This window comes from Pristiophorus japonicus, chromosome 1 (genome assembly GCF_044704955.1).
Source record: "Pristiophorus japonicus isolate sPriJap1 chromosome 1, sPriJap1.hap1, whole genome shotgun sequence".
Taxonomy (NCBI): Eukaryota; Metazoa; Chordata; class Chondrichthyes; family Pristiophoridae; genus Pristiophorus; species Pristiophorus japonicus.
In genome coordinates this window covers 255,137,683-255,163,157 of record NC_091977.1, presented here as the reverse complement: position 1 = coordinate 255,163,157, position 25,475 = coordinate 255,137,683, and positions in this window count along the sequence as shown.

The window sequence follows — 25,475 nt, the reverse complement described above, 5'->3', positions numbered from 1 at the left end:
ACTGCTTCAACACTCCAATTGTCTTTTCATCTCTTGTCCATCTTTATCGTGACCATCTTTAAAAAAGGTGACAATTCCGACTGCAGAGAAATCTCCCTGTTATCAGCCACTGGGAAGTCGTTGTCAGAGTCCTTCTCGACCGTCTTCTCCCAGTGGGTGAGGAGCTCCCCCCAGAGTCACAGTGGTCGATTTCGTCCCCTACGGGGTACAACGGACATGATTTTTGCAGCGCGACAGCTGCAGGAAAAATGCAGGGAACAGCACCAGCCCTGAAACATGGCCTTCTTTGACCTTACAAAGTCCTTTGACACTGTCAACCGCGAGGACCTATGGAGCATCCTCCTCCGTTTCGGATGCCCCCAAAAGTTCGTCACTATATCTGCCTGCTGCACAATGACATGCAGGCCATGATTCTTACCAATGGATCTATTACAGACCCAATCCACATCTGGACCAGGGTCAACCAGGGCTGTGTCATCGCCCCAACGCTCTTCTCAATCTTCCTCGCTGCCATGCTCCACCTTGTAAAGTCCTTACTCTACAGCATGAAACCTCACGAGGCACATTCCAGGGACAAGGCCACTCTGTGACCTTAGCTCTTTATTACAGGACTCCAGAAGTGATGACCCTGCGTGGGACCTCCCTTTATATACCTGTGTGATCAGGTAAGGAGTGTCTCCCACAAGTTCACCCCCTGTGGTCAAGGTGTGCATCTCAGTTGAATGTGTACAGTAATACAGTCATGTTACATTGTAGTTACAAACATGACATCACCTTCGCTCCCCCAAAGTCTTACAGGGATCATAGGTTCAGTCTTTCAGGTGGTCTACACTCCCTCATGGAGAGCCGCAGTTGGGGCTCTGCTTGTTGGATGCTGATGTGAGTGTCTGTCACCTGTGGTGATTCCGGCCTGTCCGGGCTGACCTCAGGGACTGTGCATTCTTCCGATTGCTCTTGTTGCACGTTAGCTGGTGGTAGTGTGAGCTCCATCTCATGGTCTTCTTCAGGTGCCTCCGTGTCCATGCTGAATCTTTTTTTACTTGGTCCAGATACTTACGGCATATCTGGCCATTGTTGAGTTTTACCACGATGATCCTGTTCCCCTCTTTGCCAATTACAGTACCCTCAAGCTATTTTGGCCCCATGGCATGATTGAGGACGAATACAGGATCATTTATTTCTATACATCTCTCCCTTGAATTACGGTCATGGTACTCATTTTGTGACTTGCGTTTGCCCTCAACTATGTTGGTCAGGACTCGGTGAATGAGGGACACCGAGTTTTGAGTGTCCGTTTCATGAGTAGCTCTGCGGGCGGGACCCCAGTGAGCGAGTGCGGGCGGGATCTATAGGCCAGCAGGAGACGCGATAGGTGGCATTGTAGGGAGGGTCCTTGAATCCTGAGCATACCTTGCTTAATGATTTGGACTGCCTGTTCCTCCTGGCCATTGGAAGCCGGCTTGAACGGCGCAGTCCTGACATGGTTGATGCCCGACATAAACTGCCGGAATTCATAGCTCGTGAAACACGGGCCATTGTCACTATCCAGGATATCCGGCAAGCTACTGGTCGCAAAGATCGCACATAGGCTTTCCATGGTGATGGATGACGTGCATGAATTCAGGATGATGCACTCGATCCATTTCGAGTACGCGTCTACTACAATGAGGAACATCTTCCCCATGAACGGGCCGGGGTAGTCAACGTGAATGCGTGACCATGGCTTGGTGGGCCAGGGCCACGGGCTGAGCGGGGCCTCCCTGGGGGCATTACCCAGCTGGGCACACGTCGTGCACCTGCGAACTCAGTATTCCAGGTCTGAATCAATTCCAGACCACCAAACGTGTGACCGGGCAATGGCCTTCAGCATCACAATGCCTGGGTACTCGCTGTGGAGTTCCCTGATGAATGCCTCCCTGCCCTTCCGGGGCATGACTACCCGGCTGCTCCATAGTAGGCAGTCAGCTTGGATGGAGAGCTCATCCAACCGTCTGTGGACCGGTTTGTCCTCCTCAGGGCATGCTCTGTGTGCAGGCGCCTAATTCCCAGTCAGGATACATTTCTTAATCAGGGATAGGAGAGGATCTCTGTTTGTCCAGATTTTGATCTGGCGGGCTGTGATGGGGGAGCCTGCGCTGTCAAAGGCATCGATAGCCATGACCATCTCAGCGCTTTGCTCAGCTGCCCCCTCAGTGGTGGCCAGTGGGAGCCTGCTGAGTGCATCAGCGCAATTTTCAGTGCCGGGACGGTGCCGGATGGAGTAGTCATAAGCAGCCAGCGTGAGAGCCCGTCGTTGTATGCGAGCTGATGCATTGGCATTGACAGCCTTGCTGTCTGACAACAGGGATGTTAATGGCTTGTGGTCCGTCTCTAATTCAAACTTCCTACCGAAGAGGTACTGATGCATTTTTTTTACACCATAGACACATGCAAGCGCTTCCTTCTCGACCATGCCATATCCCCGTTCTGCTTGAGAAATCGACCTGGAGGCATAAGCCACAGGTTGTAGCTGACCCTCAGCATTACCCTGCTGCAACACTCATCCAACCCCATAGGACGATGCATCACAAGTCAGAACTAAACATTTACAAGGGTCGTAGAGCGTCAACAATTTGTTTGAACAAAGTAGGTTTCGCGCCCGATCAAAATCCCTTTCATGACAGTCCCCCCAAAACCAATCGCAACCCTTATGCAGGAGCACGTGTAGCGGCTCCAACAGCGACTCAAGTTCGGCAGAAAGTTCCCAAAATCGTTCAACAATCCCAGGAATGAGCGCAGCTCCAATGTGTTGCAGGGCCTGGGTGCTCATCGAATCGCCTCTGTTTTGGATTCGGTGGGCCGAATCCCATCTGCAGCAACCCTCTTGCTCAGAAACTCAACCTCAGGAGCTAAAAACACACATTTAGACTTCTTGAGACGCAGGCCTACCCGGTCCAGTCAGCGTAGCACCTCCTCCAGGTTGTGGAAGTGTTCCTCGGTACCTCGACCCCTGATGAGGATGTCGTCCTGGAATGGATTTAAGCAGGCTTTCCTTGTTATGTTGAAAAATCGCGGCTGCTGATCGAATGCCAAACGGGCACCTGTTATATGCAAACAGTCCCTTGTGCGTGGTGATAGTGGTCACTAGTTTGGATTCGTCGGCCAGTTCCTGGGTCATATAGGCTGAAATGAGGTCCAACTTGGTGAACAGCTTGCCGCCTGCCAGCGTGGCAAGACGTCCTCCGCTCTTGGGAGCGGATATTGGTCTTGTGGGGACATCCGATTAATGGTGGCCTTGTAGTCGCCATAGATCCTGACAGAGCCATCCGCTTTTAGAACGGGAACGATGGGGTTCGCCCAGTCGCTAAATTCAACAGGCGAGATGATGCCCTCTTGCAGCAGCCGGTCCAATTCGCTCTCGATTTTTTTCCGCATCACATATGGCACCGCTCTGGCTTTGTGGTGCACTGGCCTGGCGTCCGGGATGATGTGTATCATCACTTTAGTGCCTTTGAAAGTCCCGATGCCCAGTTGAAATAGTGACTCGAATTGTTGTAGGACTTGTGAGCATGAACTTCGCTCCACCGAGGACATTGCATGAACATCCCCCCATTGCCAGTTCATCTCGGCTAACCAGCTACTCCCCAACAGAGCGGGACCATTGCTCGGGACAATCCAGAGCGGCAGTCGGTTCACTAGCCCATTGTGTGTGACAGCCAACATTGCACTGTCTAGCACCGGAATGATTTCTTTAGTGTAAGTCTGTAATTGTATCTCAATACGTTCTAATTTGGGTCTACTGGCTTTAAGTGGCCATAGCTTCTCGAATTGCTGAACGCCCATGAGTGACTGGCTGGCCCCAGTGTCCAGCTCCATGCGCACTGGGATGCCGTTCAACAAAACCCTCATCATCATTGGTGGCGTTTTGGTGTATGAACTGTTAATATTCGCCACATGGACTCGCTGAACCTCGGCGTCCATCGATTTGCCCCAAACGTCATCCTGCCTCACAGACCCTCTTCTGGTCCCTCCACCTCATATATCAGTCTGGTTGCAGGTTTTCTATTCATTCAAGCTAAATGGCCACTGAGATTGCAGTTTCTGCAGAAAAAATGTTGGAATCTGCAAGATCTGGCTGAATGTTTTCCCCCACATCTCCAGCATGAGTTAAAGTTTCCATTGTTGGGGACAAAGGGACTATGGCCAGGAATTCTGTGCTGACTGTCCCTTTGACAACTCTTAAGTACCCTATTAGTGAATGTCAATGGCTCCATCCCGGGCCGCATTGTCCACTGTGATGGCGTGAACGTCCGTTCAGCCTGCCATTGTCTCTGTTGAGATCCAGCTCTGGGATCTAATGCTGCCTGGTAAATGTTGGACTGCCCCTGTCTGCCTGCGGGGCTCTGAGTAGCATTTATGATGTTGACTCCCTGATCCATCGTCTCATTAGAGGCGGAATTGTACGCATAAATCATTTTCATCTCTTCCTCCCCCGCCATGAAAGTTTGAGCTAACAACCCTGCCGCATCCAAGGTCAAATCCTTGGTCTCAATTAACTTGCGAAAAATTCCCGCATGACTGGTACCCTCGATGAAGAAGTCCCTTAGCATCTCCCCCCTGCAGGCGTCTGTGAACTTACAGAGGCTGGCCAAATGCCGGAGGTCCGCTACAAAGTCCGGTATACTCTGTCCTTCACGGCGTCGGTGGGTGTCGAATCTGTGTCGAGCCATGTGTCTGCTGCTCGCCGGTTTGAGGTGCTCCCCGATTAATTTGCTAAGCTCTTCAAACGTTTTGTCCGACGGCTTTTCAGGTGCTAGTAAGACCTTCATGAGCGCGTAAGTCTTTGGCCCGCAGCTGGTCAGGAGATGAGCTCGTCGCTTGTCGGCCACTGCATCCCCTAGTCTTTAGTTACGAAGCTTTGCTGAAGCCTCGCGACAAAATTGTGCCAGTCTTCCCCAATGCAGTACTATTCCTCTGTGCTACTGGTGGCCATTCTCATGGGTCGTGAATTCCCGTTTCTCGTAGCCAATGTAAAGACCTTACTCTACAGCATGAAACCACATGATGCACATTCCAGGGACAAGGACACTATGTGACCTTTAGCTCTTTATTACAGGACTCCAAAAGTGATGACCCTGCGTGGGACCTCCCTTTATATACCTGTGTGATCAGGTAAGGAGTGTCTCCCACAAGTTCACCCCCTGTGGTTAAGGTGTGCATCTCAGTTGAGTGTGTACAGTAATACAATGGTGCTACATTGTAGTTACAAACATGACACATCTCACAGTCGACAAGCTCCCCGCTGGAGTGGAGCTAAACTACAGAACCAGTGGGAAGCTGTTCAGCCTACGCCATTTCCAGGTCAGGTCTAAGACCACCCCAACCTCTGTCGTCGAGCTACAGTACGCGGACGATACCTGCATCTGCGCACATACAGAGGCTGAACTCCAGGACATAGTCGACGTATTTACTGAGGCGTACGAAAGCATGGGCCTTACGTTAAACATCAGCAAGACAAAGGTCCTCCACCAGCCTGTCCTCACCGCACAGCACTGTCCACTAGTCATGAAGATCCACGGCGCAGCCCTGGACAATGTGGACCGCTTCCCATATCTCGGGAGCCTCCTATCAACAAGAGCAGGTATTGACGAGATCCAACACCGTCTCCAGCCTTCGGCTGCCTGAGGAAAAGAGTGTTTGAAGACCAGGCCCTCAAAACTGCCACCAAGCTCATGGTCTACAGGGCTGTCCTGTATGGCTCAGAAACATGGACCAAGTATAATAGACACCTCAAGCTGCTGGAGAAATACCACCAACGATGTTTCTGCAAGATCCTGCAAATCCCCTGAGAGGACAGATGCACCAACATTAGCGTCCTAGACCAGGCCAACATCCCCAGCATCGAAGCACTGACCACACTTGATCAGCTCCGCTGGACAGACCACATAGTTCGCATGCCAGACACGAGACTCCCAAAGCAAGTGCTCTACTTGGAACTCCTTCACGACAAACGAGCCAAAGGTGGGCAGAGGAAACATTACAAGGGCACCCTCAAAGCCTCCCTGATAAAGTGCAAATTCCCAATGACACCTGGGAGACCCTGACCAAAGACCACCCTAAGTGGAGGAAGCGCATCCGGGAGGGTGCTGAGCACCTCGAGTCTCGTCCCCAAGAGCGTGCAGAAATCAAGCACAGGCAGCGGAAAGAGCATGCGGCAAACCAGTCCCACCCACCCCTTCCCTCAACGACTATCTGCCCCACCTGTGACAGAGACTGTGGTTCTCGTATTGGACTGTTCAGCTACCTAAGAACTCATGTTAAGAGTGGAAGCAAGTCTTCCTCGATTCCGAGGGATTGCCTATGATGATGATGATGTCTTTTCAATAATATTACATGTGGCTATATGGCTCTTATTATATTGTTGTTCGGCTTCTGTCTGTGTGTTCCGCAGGGGAGGTCAAGAGCCAGGTGGCGAGGCTATACCCTTTGTCCCCCAGCATCCAGCATTTACCTTGTGGCTCAGACTTCAATAGGTCAGACTCAGTGCTCTCACGTAAGATGAGCGCATCATGAATGCTCCCTGGAAAGTTGGCATTTACTGCCATTATGCGCTGTGTATGGGTGCATATGAGCTGCACATTGAGGGAGTGAAACCCCTTATGGTTTCAGTACACCTCCGCCTTCTGTAATGGTGCTCGCAGGGCAATATGGGTACAGTCAACAGCACCCTGGACGTTGGGGAAGCCGGCAATGCATGCAAATCCCAAAGTCCTCTCATTCTGAGCCACCCTGGTCATTGGGAAGTTTATAAATTCCATTCCATCCGCTGTGCATACAATGCTTTGGTTACCTGTCGAATGTCCCGATAAGTAGCTTACTGAGAAACACAGCATATGTCCCCAGCTGATGCCTGAAAAGAGCCACATGCATAAAAGGAAAGTGCCGCAGTCACCTTCATCTTGACAGAGAGTGCAGTAATGTTGGTAGTACTGGGCTATAGGTCTGCTTTAATAAGCTGGTAAATCTCATTGATCACCTCTTCTCGGAAGAGCATCCTTCGAAGACACTGTCGATCGGTCAGTTCCAAGTATGAGCGCTTCTCCCTGAAAATCTTTTGCGGGTAAGGCCACCTCCTCCTCCTCATCAGTCCTCCATTACCCTGATAATTCTGCTCAATAAACCTTTTCACATCTGGATCCTCCATTAGACAGGTAGTCAGCAATACAGGCTGAGATAGTACAGGTCCCATTCTTTTTAAATCTCCAGAATATTATTCAATGAAAAATATAACTAAAATGCCTTTGATCTTAATAAGTTACTCAGTACAAACAAAAATACCTTTTCCACTGTAAATCGCACTGTAAAGTCACTGTTCACCTCAGAAATAGAGGTGCTGCTTTTGCTGACTGTTCCCGATTTGAAAATGGCAGCACCGAGCACCATCCATCTACTTAAGATTGAGTAAAACCATGTTTTCCAGCACTTTATGCCATGAAAATTGACTTTTTGGGCGGTATGCGGGCGGTTCTACATGATGGACGGTGTGCATACCGCTGGGCAGTATGTCAATGATGACTATTTTGCCGAGTGGTATGTCGGCAGTATGTAGGTGTTTTACCATGAATTTTGGCCCCCATAAGTTTAATGCTGGTGGGAATTTTACGCTAACACGAGCTAAACATGCCTTATAAATGCACTGTTAAATTGTGATAGAGTCTACCCCTCAGAACCCTAACACTGAAGGTTCAGAAAAGCTTTCTTTGCTACCCTGCACTGTAGCCACAGCAAGCGCATTCATGCCAGCACAAGCAAAGTTTGTTGAATACTGTAATAATTAGTGATAAATGGAAATCAATAAATAAGTTACCAATTTGAAGACTGAAATTTTAGTCCTGGATTCTAAAACATTGGGGGAATTAGCCAAGAATTATTCAATTATAAAGCACGACTCATTTCCAACTGGAAATAAATAAGCTTATTGTTAGCCATGCATAATCAGCAAAAATCGTAAAAATAAACGAAGTGAACATGTGTCGCCACAAGATTTGCTAAAAGGAAGTAAAGCATCACAATAGGTTGATTTAATTCAAATAACATAAATGTTAACAGCTTACACAAGAGGACGATTTCAGTTGATGTGTCTGGCCTGTTGTAGGAAATTGCACAGAATTCGATGACCTTTAAACAACCATTTGGAATGAATGCTGAAGGGTGACATTCTGAATTTAAAAGTATTTAATCCTGAACGGCATACAGGATGATTACTGCTGACCTCCTGCAGAGCAAGCTGGTATGTATCTGCACAAAAGCTATTGTCAAGTTTGGTGAAAAGGGACTGTGGGAAGGAGTTATTTTCCAGTTGTCTTTTGTTTAAACCTTTCTGCACAGGAAAAGGGGAAATGCTCTTTCGGCTCTGGCTATGAAATATTATATTTCCAGTGGGACAATCACAGGCAGGACAAAAGGTGTGAGGCCACTGGTAGCTGTTGAAACAGGCAGCCGTTAACAGTTTCATCACTGAGCAATTGTTGCAGCTTTTGTGTAAAGTCATGTGCATGTGACAATAAGCTTAATCTTCAGAGTTTTTAGACGTTTAGTTTTGTAAATTATTCCCTGCTTTTTTTTCCATTCCTTCTTTAAGACTCGTCACGCCATTCACGGTGGACTGGTTGAGAGAGCAGAGGCCAAACAATCTACTCCAAAGCCTTTTCCAAAACCACTTATCACTTGATCATTAGGAGGCATCTGAAAGTGGGATTGGTGTCTGAACCCGATTCTCCATTCCTTCGGAATTTGCTTGGCTTTTTCTCTGTGTCTCTCCCCTGTCTTCATAACTAGATTTGGGAAGTCCACATGTGACTAATTCTGCGGAAAAACCATGTGTCCGTGCTATTGATCTCCCAGTTTCTTTATGCACTTCCAGCTTTCAGATATCAGCAGAGCAGCCCTGGGTATGAGAGTAGACCCATAATTACAGAACTGCACAGGGTGATAATTAGTAACAGCATTCAAAACTGGATAAATGGATTCAGGATGCAGTAAGGTGTTTCTGGAGACAAACGAGTGAAAGGTAGTCCCACATTCAGATTGATCTAACAAAAAAGGAGGGATTTGGTAGAGCTTTCCCTCTTCCTAATAATCCTCATCCTAGTTTACAAATCCCTTCATGGCCTCGCCCCTCCCTATCTCTGTAATCTCTTTCAGCCTCACAAGCCCCCCCGAGATGTCTGCGCTCCTCAAATTCTGCCCTCTTGAGTATCCCTGATTATAATTCCTCAACTATTGGTGGCCATGCCTTCAGCTGCCTAGGTCCTAAGCTCTGGAACTCCCTCCCTAAACCTCTCTGCCTCTCCACCGCTCTTTCCTCCTTTAAGACGCTGCTTAAAACCTACCTCTTTGACCAAGCTTTTGATCATCTGCCGTAAAGTCTTTTTATGTGGCTCCATGTCAAATTGATATGTTTTGTCTTAAAACATTTTTGTGAAGTGCTTTGGGACATTTTACTACATTAAAGGCGCTATGTAAATAAAAGTTGTTGTTGTTATGATCTAATGTGTGTTCTAGTTGACCTGCTCATTCTCTTGTCAACTATTTTACCCACTTTGAATGTCTTTCCTTCATGGTTCACGGTTGTGGGATTGCACTCCATCGTTCTACTCTCACCTCATGCACCATAGACACTACATGACCACCAACAACTTCTCTTTCTGTTCCTGCATTGTCAGCTCTGGTGTACGCCAAGGCTCCATCCTCCATTTCTTCTCATTGTCATTTACCCTCTAGCCCTTAGCAACATCATCGAAAAGCATAGAGTCAGCTGAAATGTTCCCTTTAATCTTTTGTTTTGGTGCACAGCACCTTTAAGGGGCTGTGTGCCCCATTCAAAATACCACAGAGGTGCAGTTTTTCCTCTGTAAAAGCCGGTGAGTCGGTTGTGTGGGAGCTGCAGAGCACAGCGTGGCTGCACAGCCTAAAGGGAGCATTGGTCAGCTGTCACATTTACATCAACAACACTCAGTTCTAATTCTTCATTAATCCCACAGCTCATTGATTGCCACTCTCTCTAACTGCCCATCTGACCATAAGATCTGGATGAGCTACAAGACCCAAGACCTGGCCTGCTCAAGTTAGCCCTTAAAAGTGGTTTCTGATGGAGGTAATATTTGTTTTGTTTTTTAATGACCTCTTGCTCGATTTCACTTGCCTGGATGAGTGCAGCTCCAACAACACTCAAGAACCTCAACACTGTTATATATGTAAACCTGTAAATACCATGTCTAACCACCAGAGGGCTTAAACCCTGGAGTCCCAAGGGATCCCACAATCCCTTGGGAGCACCTGTATATAAGAAGGCTTCACAGGCTGGAGAGGCACTCTGAGATCTGTAATAAAGGGCTACGGTCACACCTTACTTTGAGCTTGCCGTATCTAGTCTGACTCTTTATTCAAGACATAACAACTGGCGACAAGATAAAAATGACGAACCGCACCGCAACAATGCAGAGAACTGTGGGTATTCTGGATACATTTTCGAAGGGAAAAGATTGGGAAACATTCGTGGAGTGACTTGACCAATACTTCGTGGCCAACGAGCTGGAAGGAGAAGCGAACACTGCCAAATGAAGGGCGATCCTCTTCACCGTTTGCGGGGCACCAACGTATGGCCTCATGAAAAATCTGCTTGCTCCAGCAAAACCCACAGACCAGTCATACGATGAGTTGTGCACACTGATCTTGGAGCATCTAAACCTGAAGGAAAGCGTTCTGATAGCGAGGTATCGGTTCTACACGTGCAAGAGGTCTGAAGGACAGGAAGTGGCGAGCTATGTCGCCGAGCTAAGGCGCCTTGCAGAACATTGCAAATTTGAAGGACACTTGGAGCACATGCTCAGGGATTTTTTGTACTTGGCATTGGCCAGGAAGTTAGAGAACCCAACCTTGAGTAAAGCCATAGCAATAGCCCAGGTGTTTATCGCCACCAGTGACAATACCAAACAAATTTGCTATTTTCGAATCGAAATGTACATGGCAGGACCTACACACCTGCAGCTGCATGTCCGCAGATGACTCAGAGTCCATCATCAAGGGTGGTGAATACAAGGCCATTAACACCTGTTGGCGCTGCGGAGGTGATCATCGTTTCTATTCATGCCGCTTCAAAGGATATGTTTGCAAGGGCTGTGGAACAATGGGACACCTCCAACATATGTGCAGGCGAGCTGCAAATCCTGCTAATCCTGAAAACCACCATTGCAGAGGAGGACAGATCCACGGTGGATCATGACGAACCAGAGCCTCAGACCGAGGAGGCAGAGGTATATGGGGTGCACACATTTACCACAAAGTGTCCCCCGATAATGCTGAAGGTTGAATTAAATGGACTCCCGGTGTCCATGGAGCTGGACATGTGCGCAAGCCAATCCATAATGAGCAAAAAGACTTTCGATAAGTTGTGGTGCAGCAAGGCCTCAAGGCCAGTCCTGACTTCCATTCGTACTAAACTGAGAATGTATACAAAGGAACTAATCGGCAGTGCTACCGTAAAGGTCTCCTACAATGGAGCGGTGCACGAGTTACCAATCTGGGTGGTACCGGGCGCTGGCCCCACACTGTTTATCAGGAGCTGGCTGGGAAAGATATGCTGGAACTGGGACAACATCAAAGCACTTTCGTCTGTCAACGACACCTCTTGTGCCCAGGTCCTAAACAAGTTCCCCTCGCTGTTCGAACCAGGAATCGGGAAATTCCAAGGAGCAAAAGTGCAGATCCATTTGATTCCGGGGGCATGACCCACCCATCACAACGCGAGAGCGGTACTTTACATGATGAGAGAGAGGGTGGAGATCGAGCTGGACAGGCTGCAATGAGAGGGCATCATTTCGTTGATCGAATTCACTGAGTGGGCCAGTCCAATTCTTCCAGTTCTCTAGGGAGACGGCACCATCAGAATCTGTGGTGATTAGAAAGTAACTATCAATTGTTTCTCACTGCAGGATCAATACATGCTATCGAAGGCAGACGACCTATTTGTGATGCTGGTGGGAGGGAAAACATTCACGAAGCTGAACTTGGCCTCGGCCTACATGACGCAGGAGTTGGCGGAATCATCGAAAGGCCTCACCTGCATCAACACACACAAAGATCTCTTCATTTGCAACAGATGCCTGTTTGGGATTCGATCGGCCACGGCGATATTCCAGAGGAACATAGAAAGCTTGCGGAAGTCGGTCCCGTGCACCGTGGTCTTCCAGGACGACATCTTGGTTACAGGTCGGGACACCGTCGAGCACCTGCAGAACCTGGAGGAGGTTCTTAGTTGAATTAATCGTGTGGGGCTTAGGCTAAAATGCTCGAAGTGCGTTTTCCTGGCACCTGAAATGGAGTTCCTGGGGAGAAGAATCACGGCAGAGGGCATCAGGCCCACCAAGTCGAAGATGGAGGCAATCAACAACGCATTGAGACCACAGAATGTGGGAGTTGTGGTTGTTTCTAGGACTCCTGAACTATTTTGTAAACTTCTTACCAGGTCTCAGCACATTGTTAGAATCCCTGCAATCTTTACTGCAAAAAGGAGATGAATGGGTATGGGGTAAAAGCCAAGAAAATGCCTTTGAGAAAGCTAGGAAGCTGTTATGTTCAAACAAATTGCTTGTGTTATATGATCCATGTAAACGTTTGTTACTAGCATGTGATGCGTCGTCATACGGGATCGGGTGTGTATTGCAACAAGCTAGTGAATTTGGGAAATTGCAATTGGTTGCTAATGCATCCAGAAGTCTGTCTAAGGCCGAGAGGGCCTACAGTATGATCGAAAAAGAAGCGTTAGCGTGTGTTTGCAGGGTAAAGAAAATGCATCGATATCTGTTCGGGCTCAAATTTGAATTGGAAACTGACCATAAGCCGCTTATATCCCTCTTTTCTGAAAGCAAGGGGATAAATATGAATGCATCGGCCCGCATCCAGAGATGGCCGCTCACGTTGTCCGCATACAACTACACCATCCGCCACAGGCCAGGCACAGAAAACTATGCCAATGCTCTCAGCAGGCTGTCATTGCCCACCACAGGAGTGGAAATGGCACAGCCTGCAGATTTAGTTATGGTAATGGAAGCATTCGAGAGTGAGCAATCACCTGTTACCGCCCGATAGACCTGGACGAGCCAGGACCCCTTACTGTCCTTAGTAAAAAAACTGTGTGCTCCACGGGAGTTGGCCTAGTGTCCCGTTAGAGATGCAGGAAGAAATAAAGCCATACCAGTGGCGCAAAGATGAAATGTCGATACAGGCAGACTGCCTCCTAAGGGGTAATCGGGTACTGGTGCCAAAAAAGGGCAGGGACACTTTCATTAGTGATCTCCACAGCACCCACTTAGGCATCGTAATGATGAAAGCAATAGCTACATCCCATGTGTGGCGGCCCGGTATCGATGCAGATTTAGAGTCCTGCATGCACAAATGCAATACATGTTCACAGTTAAGCAATGCACCCAGGGAGAGACACTAAGTTTATGGTCCTGGCCCTCCAAAACGTGGTCCAGGGTCCATGTCGACTATGCAGGCCCATTCTTGGGAAAACTGTCCTTAGTGGTTGTAGATGCGTACTCCAAGTGGATTGAATGTGTGATAATGTTGGCAAGCACGTCCGCTGCCACCATTGAAAGCCTACAGGCCATGTTTGCCACCCACGGCCTACCTGATGTCCTTGTAAGTGACAATGGGCCATGCTTTACCAGTGCAGAATTCAAGGAGATCATGACCCACAATGGGATCAAACATGTCACATCTGCCCCGTTCAAACCAGCGTCCAATGGTCAGGCAGAACGAGCAGTTCAAACAATCAAGCAGAGCTTGAAAAGGGTAACTGAAGGCTCACTGCAGACTTGCTTATCCCAAATCCTGCTCAGTTACTGCACAAGACCCCACTCGCTCACTGCGGTCCCTCCCGCTGAATTGTTCATAAAAAGGGCACTCATGAGAAGACTCTCGTTAGTCCACCCTGTTCTACATGAACAGGTAGAGAGCAGGCTGCTTCAACAGAATACATATGATCGCGCAAATGTATCACGTAAAATTGAGCTAAATGATCCTGTATTTATGTTGAACTATGGACAAGGTCCCAAGTGACTTCCTATAACTGTTTTGTCCAAAGAGGGGAGTAGGGTGTTTGTGGTCAAACTCTCAACTGGACTCACCTGCATGAAACACTTAGACCAAACCAAACTCAGATTTACGGACTATTCAGAACAACCCACAATAGACTTCCACCCTTTTCGACCCTCTAACACACACACAAGTGGCAACTGACCCAGCGGTTGACCACAAAGCAGAACCCATCAACCCCTGCAGCCCAGTAGGACTCACCACAGCCAGCAGCCCAGCAAGGCCAGCTACGCAGCAGCCCAGTGAGGGCCCAACAAACGACTCACCAAAACCAGCATTTGCACCGAGACAATCAACCAGGGAAAGGAAGGCTCCAGATCGACTCACTTTGTAAATAGTTACACTGTTGATTTTGCGGGGGGAGTGTTGTTATGTAAACCTGTAAATATTATGTCTAACCACCAGAGGGCCTGTCCCCTGGAATCCCAAGGAATCCCACAATCCCTCGGGACCACCTGTACATAAGGAGGCCTCACAGGCTGGAGAGGGACTCTGAGATCTGTAATAAAGGACTACGGTCACACCATACGTTGAGCTTGCAGTATCTAGTCTGACTCTTTATTCAAGATATAATAGACACCATCCAGGATAAAGCAGCCTACTTGATTGGCACCTCATCCACCACCTTAAACATTCACTACCTCCACCACCAACACCTTGTGGCTGCAGTGTGTACAATCAACAAGATGCACTGCAGCAATTCACCATTGTTTCTTCAGCAGCCCCTCCCAAACCTGTGACCTCTACCACCTAGAAGAACAAGGGCAGCAGGCGCATGGAAGCACCTTCACCTGCAAGTTCCCCTCCAAGGTACACACCATCCTGACTTGGAAATATATCGCCACTCCTTCATCGTCGCTAGGTCAAATTCCTGGAATTCCCTCCCTAATAGCACTGTGGGGGTACCTTCACCACACTGACTGCAGCAGTTCAAGAAAGTGGCTCATCATCACCTTCTCAACGGCAATTAGGTGTGGGCAATAAATGCTGGCCTTGCCAGCGCCGCTCACATCCTGGAACAACATTTTGGGGTTATTTCATGATTAGTCATTCGTGCTTGCTGCTGGATTTACGGTTACATCTTGCAGAGAGGTAAGGATGGATATTCCTTTGGGATTCTAAATGAGGAAGAAGAGTTTGTAGGGGGCCAACAAATGCTGTTGCAAAAACCCCTTAGATCTTTTAGCCACTGCTCCGGATCATGCTTTACAAAACCTAACCACATATACATGGACATATCAGGACAAACCTGCCTTTTCTGCCTCCTTCACAAGACTTTACAGCTATACCTTTTCATGCACAACGATCTACGTATAACATCTGGAGCAAATTTGGCTCTTCCTGTAAAAATGAAGGTTACCACAGCACGAAGCTTTCATGCTATCAGATTCATCTGAACAACCCCAGGAGACTTTTGGCGCATCAGGCAGTCTGCGTTGCAGACATATATTAAGTAAGGATGTGCTACTACTACTACTAGACAGTCCCTCGTGATGAGGATGATGCTATTCACACCAAAACAAAATAGGCTCAGAGTGTTACAATAAGTTACATCTTAAAGGGTAAGATGCCTGTGCATGGATTTTTTTAATGTGTGGTGACCGTTGCACACCAGCCACCACACGGGCTTGACAGAGCTAGGTCTTGGTCCAGCGGCGAGAATTGACCAAGACGACTGGAGATCAAGCTCTGTTGCGCCTTCCCTGGGCCTCGACCCCACTGCTGTTGAAGGCTGCATCACTCCTGGGCCACAATCACTCTTGTTATAGTTTGCTTTTCTATTTTTTCTGCCAAAGTGGATAACCTCACATTTTCCCACATTATACTCCATCTGCCAAATTTTTGCCCACTCATTTAGCCTGTCTATATCCCTTTGCAGATTTCTGTGTCCTCCTCACAATTTGCTATCCCACCCATCTTTGTATCATCAGCAAACTTGGCTACATTGCACTCGGTCCCTTTATCCAAGTCATTAATATAGATTGTAAATAGTTGAGGTCCCAGTACCGATCCCTGCAACACCCACTAGTTACTGTTTGCGAACCGGAAAATGACCCATTTATCCCAACTCTCTGTTCTCTGTTAGTTAGCCAATCCTCTATCCATGTTAATATATTACCCCCAACCCCGTGAACTTTTATCTTGTGCAGTAGTCTTTTATGTGGCATTTTATCGAATGCCTTCTGGAAATCCAAATACACCATTTCAACCACTGCTCGTTACATCCTCAAAGAACTCCAGCAAATTTGTCAAACATGATTTCCATTTCATAAAACCATGCTGACTCTGCTTGATTGAATTATGTTTTTCCAAAAGTCCCGCTACTGCTTCCTTAATAATGGACTCCAGCATTTTCCCAACGACAGGTGTTAGGCTAACTGGTCTATAGTTTCCTGCTTTTTGTGTGCCTCCTTTTTTAAATAGGGGTGTTACATTTGTGGTTTTCCAATCCACTGAGACCACCCCAGAATCCAGGAAATGTTGCTAGATTACAACCAATGCATCCACTATCTCTGCAGCCACCTCTTTTGCGGCCCTAGGATGTAAGCCATCAGGTCCAGGGGACTTGTTCGCCTTTATTATCTGGGCAATTCCCGGCATTGATAACCAGAGGCACGATTGGGAATTCCCCCAACAGCTTCGGGCACTTCAGCATTTGTTTGCTTGGCCACCACCTCCACCTTCGAGAAAAGTGTACTTTGGCTCAATGAAAGAGTATGTATTAAATGGTTTCAGACTGCCGTTCAGTTCCGGAAGGTGTGTGTGTTCCCGCCTTAGGTTTGTGTCCTAGCTCTGCGTGGCTTCTTTTGGTGCATCTCCTGCAGAAAGTTCTTCAAATTGTCCGCATCAAAGTTTTGCTTACAGGTCTTCTCTGTGCCATTGTGAACAATTAGTCCCTTTATGGTCAGCTGCAGCCCTTTAAGAGCTGCTAGTAATCTTGCTTTTGTGCTCCCCAGCCAAGTGTGCTACAGGCCAAGATGTTTGTGTAAGTTTTCCACATGCTCGTTTATTCAAATTACAGGGAGGGAGTCCCACTGCACAATTTGTTGTAGCCCTCTCCTGAACTGCCAGCGAGGATGAGCCTATGCCATGGGGCAGCTCAGTCTGACTCAGAAACATGTGACTGATGCATCGGAATTTATTTGTTTACATATATGAGTGGGTATCGAAGCTTGTAGGCAATCTGGTCATCATACACATCTAATGTTCCCAGCATGCTTCAGTTCATTCACAAACCACAAATTTTAAGAGAATATGTTATATATTTCATTATCATAATTTAGTGGCGCCCAAATCTATAATCTGATCTCCAAATCAATCTGAATACTCATCCTAACTGCCTGCTCAGTGGTCTGCTGATAAGGAATTACAGTTATGAGTAGAGCACTGTGGTTTGGATGTGTTTTACCTGTGGAAGGACAGCCAGATTTAGGTTTGTAAGCGGCAGCATCATACAATTGGTTGTCTGACGCTTTATGTGGCCAACAAGTTGAATGAGTTTGTGGCGTGTATTTTGTAAGCATACTATTACATTTATTGAGGGTGAAATTCCAGTCTTTTTGTTAATCTTGGCAGAAAATAGATTTGACCAGAAAGTGGTGAAACATCACCTTTTATCCACACCTATTTTTCACTGAAATTAGTGAAAACAGCATTGTCAGCCCTTATGAGAATCGAATACCATAAGATTTGTGGTATGTTTGTAGTTAGTATGTTGCCACACTTTGCAAATAAATTTAGACCAATAAAGTTTATAGAGAACCTTTTTGTTGAGGTTTATTTGGAGCAAGAGGTGAATTTATGGTCTCAGATGTGCTGGAGAAATGAAAGATTTTAGCTCAGTGACAGCATCAAGATTTCCGAAGCCAGTATAGCCCATTTAGATGTAGTTTATAACTCTCTTGCTCCCCCAACACTGCTGTTAATTCATCTCATTAGCAGTACTGCCATCTCAAAGTAGAGTTGCTAACACACAGTTGCCAAGTAAAAAACGGCCACTTTCATCTTCCTAAACCATTGTCTCCTTGACACCAAAATGGCATTTTGATATATTAAAGTACAGCAAAAAATATTTTCAACTGAACAATCTTAGCAGGCATAAATGGTAGTTTTGGGCTGATTGGGTAGTGTGATTCCTGACTTCAAAAGAATGAATAGGGTAAAAAGAGAGCTTCTCCATTATCTGCATTCTCGTCTCTGGTCATACGAAGATTTACATTTCCTTCTTTTCTGTGTGAGTTACCATATGTAACATCATGACTCAAAACCAATCACTGACAGTGAAGGATGTCTGAAAGGATCAAAACATTGTTATTCAGACTAAACTTTTATCAACAGTAAAGATTATATTGAAAGAAAGAAAGGACTTGCATTTATATAGCACCTTTCATGACCTCAGGATATCCCAAAGTGCTTTACAACCAACAAAGTACTTTTGAATTATAGTCACTCTTGTACTGTAGGGAAACAAGCTCCACATGTAGATGAAGATCTTTGCCTAAAGGAAAAGTGGACATTGCGAGGGAATTTAGAAAGGGAGATTGAGGCCTGGTTGAAGGGTATGGCTTTTAAGAAAGGTTTGAGTGGTGATGCAAGATGGAATAGTTTCAAAAGGGAAATCCAGAGGGCAGGCATGTAATGGCTGAAAGTTGCAACTCCAAAGGTGGAATGATGGGTCAGGAAACTATCAATAATGTTGAATCGTCCAAATGGAGCATACAAGCTGACGGATCAGGCTGGAGAAGATTTCCCAAATAATGTGAGCGAGATCATGGAGTGAAGATCTTGTAATTAATTGACTAGGACGCAGGAGTCTAGTTGGTTTGACAAAGACATGGGTGTTTGGGGTGCAGGACTTTGTGTGGAAGATAACATGGCCTGTAAAAATTCTGGGCCTGTTGAAAATATGTGAAAGGTTGAGTTTGAGAAACGGCCGCTTTCCTTTTTCCACCAAATTTCAATTGTCTCAGCCTAGTGCCCCATGAGCTTGTCCAGGTCTTGTGTGTATAAGTGCTTGCCAGGGACCAAATTTCTTCCATACTCACAATGGTGTTTAGTTTTCACATAAAAAACATATTTATATAGTATTTAAAGCACAGAACCAGGCCATTTGACCCAACAAGTCCATGCTGGTGTTTCTGCTCCATACGAGCCTCCTCCCACTCCTCTTCATCTAACCCAATCAACATAACCTTCTATTTCTGTCTCCCTCATGTGTTTATCTAGATTTCCCCTAAATGTATCAATGCTTTTCACCTCAACTACTCCTTAATCACTCTCTGGGTATAGAAGTTCCTCCTGAATTCCCAACTGAATTTATTAGTGACTATCTGATATTTATGGCCGATAGTTTTGGTCTCCCCCATAGTGGACACATCTTCTCAACGTCTATATTATCAAACCCTTTCATAATCTTAAGGACATCTAGCAGGTCACCTCTCATCCTGCTCTTTTTTCCAAGAGAAAAGAGCCCCAATCTATTCAATTTTTCCAAATACGTATACACTCTCAGTTCTTACATCATCCTAGTAATTATTGTTTTGCACCTTTTCCAGTGCCTCTATCACTCATATTAATGAGACCAGAACTGTATGTAGCACTTCAAGTGTGGTCCAACTAATGTTCTATACAAGTTTAACTTCTCTGCTTTTCAATTCTATCCCTCTGGAAATGAAGTGCTTTGTTTGCTTTCTTTATGGCCTTATTAACCTGTGATGCTACTTTTAGCAATGTGTGTATCTGTACCCCCAGATCCCTCTGCTCCGCTGCCACATTTAAACACTTACTTTCCATGGAGTATGTGGCCTCATTCTTTCTGATTGAACCATATCACATTTATCTATATTGAAGCTAATTTGCTAATTATACTCCCATTCTGCAAGTTTATTAATGTCTTCCTGTATTTTGTTGCAGTCATCCTCTGTATTAACTATACCCCCAATTTGATGTTGTCTGCACATTTTGAGAAGGAAACTGTCAAAACCATCAAAAACAACAAGGTTTTAGGCTCCTGTTATTTCTGTTCAAGTCAAAAATGGCTGCTTTGTGTTTCCAAATCTGAAGCAGTGTTGCTTATTGCATGTACCATTCAAATTATATCGTGGTTCTTTGGAACACACTTAACAGACTTCTCTCCTATTTAGTAAAATATAATTGTAATTTAATTATTTCCATACTTGTCTTTGTGTATTTTCTCTTCTGAGTGTATCAAGGAAAACACACAGGAAAATGATCAGTGACTTACAGGAAAAGTAAAGGAAAAATCTGCCTTGTCTACAGGAAAAGGCTTTCATGATCTGGGAGCACTGCCAGTTCTCCACTAAAGAAAATAGAATTTGCGCCAACTGATTCTGAAGCACACACTGTATTTAAAAGTGTCCTCTTCCTTAAAAGTAATGTGTACTATATTTATTTTCTCTTTCCTCCCTCCAGGTCTCACTTTGCTACACACCATAGCCTCACAAAGGGCGCGGCGTGTTCTCAGTCCGCTGTCACTGGCCCAGTTCTCCAGTCTAAATGGGGAAGCACAATGGGGAGGGGAGACGGGAGAGGAGGGGATAGATTAAAGAGCGATTTAAGGGTCCAGGTACATAAGTCATTAAAAGGTAGCTTGCAGATGCAAAAAGTGATGAAAAATGCTAATGGAGTGCTGAGCTTCATTATAAGGTGTTTAAGGGAATTTTGTTTCCCAGTCCCAGCACAGAATTGGCAGGACTGGATGGAGTGAATGAAGTGCTCACAACTTGTATGGCATGAGGGCCTCTTGCAATTTCAGGAGGTGAGCCAATTTAAATGTGAACTATAAGCTCCCTGCATGATAAGGCTGAGCGTAAGGAACTTTTGAATCTAATTCCCTTTTGAAAGTTGCTATTGAATGTGTTTCCAGCACGCTTTCAGGCAGCACATTCCAGATCACAACAAATCAGTGTGTAAACAATTCTCCTCATCTCCCCTCTGGTTGTTTTGCAAATTATCTTAAACCTATGTCCTCTGGTTACTGTGCTTCTGCCACTTGAAACAATTTCTCCTTATCTACTCTATCAAAACTCTTCATAATTTTGAACACCTCTATTAAATCTCCCCTTAAAATTCTCTGTTCTAAGAAGGACAATCCTAGCTTCTCGAGTCTCTCCAAATAAATCCCTCATCCCTGGTATTGTATATCCTATGTCATCATCACCATCGTAGACAGTCCCTCGAAATGAGGATGACTTGCTTCCACGCCAAAAAGGGATGAATTCACAAATGTTTCAATGAAGGACCGAATATTCCAGGTCCTCAACTACATCCTGAAGGGTGGAAGATGCCTGTGCGCGGATTTTTTTAACGTGTGGTGGCCATTGCACAATGGTCACCACATGGGCTTGACAGAGCTAGGTCTTGGTCCAGTGGCAAGGGTTATCCAAGATGATTGGGGACCTACTCTGCTGCACAGACCTAGTGTGCACACATATCGCAGTGTGGGTTGGCCCGTGCTGCCCCTAGGCCCCTGGCCCCGAACTCATGCCTCTCCTGGGCCTTGATCACGTCCCTCTACCCGCCGCTCCTGCTGTATCTGCCCATGCTCCAATCACCGACCTGGACCTTGCTGACCTCACTCTTCACTGCCGTCACCCACCTTCACCAGCTCACACTGCTCCCTGAAGTGGCCTCCACGCTGCTCCCGGGCGGCTGCACCTCCGCTCCTTTTATGGTCCTGACCTACCGCTGGTGTTCTTATGCAGGTAGCATTCTAGTAAACATTCTCTGCACCCTTTCCAAGGCCTTGATATCCTTCCACTTTAATGTGGAGCCAGAATTGAACACAATACTCCAGCTGAGGTCTAACCAGTTATTTATGAAGGTTTAGCATAACTTTTTTTTTGATTCTGTACTCATAGGAACAGGCTATTCAGCAACAACAAAAACAACTTGCATTTATATAGCATCTTTAATGTAGAAAAACATACTAGCCCCTCATGGCTAATCTCAATCTTAACTAAATTTGCCTACCTTGGTTCCATGTCCCTTGATACCCTGGCCTGATATAGATGCGTCAATCTCAGTTTTGAAACTTTCATAAGAACATAAAAAATAGGAGCAGGAGTAGGCCATTTGGCCGCAGCATAATAAGGCCGAGATCATGGTTGATCTCATCATGGACTCAGCTCCATTCCCTACCCGCTTCCCATAACCTTTTATTCTCTTATCACTCAAAAATTTGTCTATCTCCATTTTAAATATATTCAACGACCCAGCCTCCTCAGCTCTCTGGGGCAGCGAATTCCATAGATTTACAACCTTCTGAGAGAAGAAATTCTTCCACATCTCAGTTTTAAATGGGCGGCCCCTTATTCTGAGACTATATCCCCTAGTTTTAGCTTCCCCTATGAATGGAACTATCCTCTCTGCATCCCCCTTGTCGAGCCCCCTCATTTTCTTATATGTTTCAATAAGATCACCTCTCATTCTTCTAAACTCCAATGAGTATAGGTCCAACCTACTCAAATTACCTTCATAAGGCAACCCGCTCATCTTCGGAATCAACCTAGTGAACCTTCTCTGAACAACCTCCAATATAGGTATATCCTTCCTTTAGTACGGAGACCAAAACTGTATACAGTACTCCAGGTGTGGCCGCATCAATACCCTGTACAGTTGTAGCAAGACTTCTCTGCTTTTATACTGTATCCCCCTTGCATTAAAGGCCAACATTCCATTTGCCTTCCTGATTACTTGCTGTACTTGCATACTCACTTTTTATGTTTCATGCACAAGGATCCCCAGGTCCCTCCGCACTGTAGCACTTTGCAATTTTTCCCCATTTAAATTATAATTTGCTTTTCTATTTTTTCTAGTTTCCCACATTATACTCCATCTGCCAAATTGTTGCCCACTCGCTTAGCCTGTCTATATCCATTTGCAAATTTTTGTGTCCTCCTCACAATTTGCTTTCCCACCCATCTTTGTATCATCAGCAAACATGGCTACATTACACTCGGTCCCTTCATCCAAGTCATTATTATAGATTGTAAATAGTTGAGGCCCCAGCACCGATCCCTGCAGCACCCACTAGTTACTGTTTGCCAACCGGAAACTTATCCATTTATCCTGACTCTCTGGCTTCTGTTAATTAGCCAAACCTTGATCTATGTTAATATATTACCCCCAACCCCATGAACTTTTACCTTGTAAGCTTTTTATGGTACCTTATCGAATGCCTTCTGGAAATCCAAATACACCACATCCACTGGTTCCCCCTTATTCACCCTGCTCGTTACATCCTCAAAGAACTCCAGCAAATTTGTCAAACATGATTTCTCTTTCATAAAACCATGCTGACTCTGCTTGATTGAATTATGCTTTTCCAAATCGACAGGGGAGGGTGGGAAGGAAGATTGTGACCTCATGATGACCATGGAGTGGAGAGAAGATTGGGGCTGGCTACCGGAGGATTGGGCTGTCCTCAGGAAAATCGCAGGGTGGGGAGAGGTGCAGGGTGTAATATATATAGCTCCACCCCGTGGACTACTGTGGCAATAAAGAGGGAACAAGTCAAGTGACTGGCTTCCTGAAGTTATCAGCCATTTTAGAGCTTATATGTGTTTGTGAGGTCGTATTGAAAACATAACATTGGCGACGAAGGATAGGATAATCAGATAACCGAGCTGAAATTTTTGTTGGTGGATGATTCAGCCATCTGACAGAGAGATTTGAGAGCTTCTCTGTTTTGATTAACAGCTAAAAATCTAAGGTAAATTATACGCACATTTGGCTGAACTGATAAGAGTCTAGATGGCTGCGCCTATGGGAATAATTGGGCATTTGGGGGAGTTTCAACATGACCGTGAAAGTTTCGGAGCATATATGGAGTGGCTAGAAATGCTTTTCACCACAAATAGTATCATCGAATTCCCAGATGATGAAAACCATAACCGGGTGGTGTTGGAAAGAAAATGGGCTATTTTCTTAACTGAAGCGGGGCCCGAGGTTTATGAAATCCTGAAAAATGTGTTGGTGCGTGTCAAGCCAAAGGACACATCACTTAAGCAGAGAACAGCACTACAGTCCTGAGCCCCTGGAAATCACTGTAAGTTATCGTTTTGGAATATGAGATCAGTTAACCGAAGAAAATGTCAGTGAGTATATTATAGTATTAAAAAAGCTATTTATTCAATATAATTTCAGAAACTTTCAGGACCGAGCATTGCATGGCTGCTTTGTTTATGGGATGAAAAATGTTGCAATCAGAAAGAAGTTATTGACAACGTCTAACTTGACTTTTGATTTAGCTTGTCAGACAGCTATATCAATGGACATGGCCAACCAATAGTCCCGAGAATTTCGTACCATTTCCAGTCATCAGACAACCAAGGTGAATCACCGACAGGTTAAAAGTAAAAGGCAGTTGGCCCCAAAGTCTCAGCAACTGGCAATGATATCAGAGCATTGAAGTCATGCTATCGGTGCCTGGGACAACACATTGCTCAAAGTTGTCCATATGTGAAGGCAGTGTTTCTTCTGCAGGAAAATTAGGCATCTTGCGAAGGCATTCCAACTGAAGAGTAAACCAACTTTCAAGGCTATAAGTAGAAATCCCCAGAGACTACATAGCATGGAAGAAAAACAACAGGATCAGGAGCACGAGGGTAACTAACGGCGATTCGAAAAGCATCATCATCCATGTAGATGTTCCAAGAACCAAGGTACCCATGGAAATTGACACCAGTGTATCCGTGAGTGTAGTACCGGAATCGCTATACCTGGACAAATTGCGTTGTTTCCCATTGGAGAAATCCAAGAAAGAGCTGCGAGGCTACTTGGGAGAGAACATTCCTGTGGTGGGTCGTATCACCAAACCGGTGAAATACAAGGATCAATTTCAGAGCTTGCCTCTCTTAGTCGTGAGAGGAGACAAGTCTGCCTTACCAGGAAGAAATTGGTTGGGATCACTGAAGCTGGATTGGAGTGAGATTTTCCGTGTTGAAATGAGATTTGCATTAAAGCATGAGGTCATCAAGAAGTATCCGATGATGTTCTGCGAAACGGCCAAGGCTTCAAGGCAAGTGTCAGGGTACAGAAGAACGCTAGACCAGTTTACTGCAAGCCATGTCCCGTACCATATGCACTCAAGGAGAAAGTTGAGCAAGAACTAAAAAGACTAGAGACTGAGAACATTATCTCTGAGATAGATCGATGTAATTGGGCTACAGCCATTATTGTTGTACCTAAGTCCAATGGTAAGGTAAGGTTGTTTGGTGATTATAAAGTAACCGTAAACCAGGTTTTAGAGGGTAATCCCCCTAATACATTGCCAAATGTAGAAGATTTGTTCACAACACTGACAGGTGGTCAGA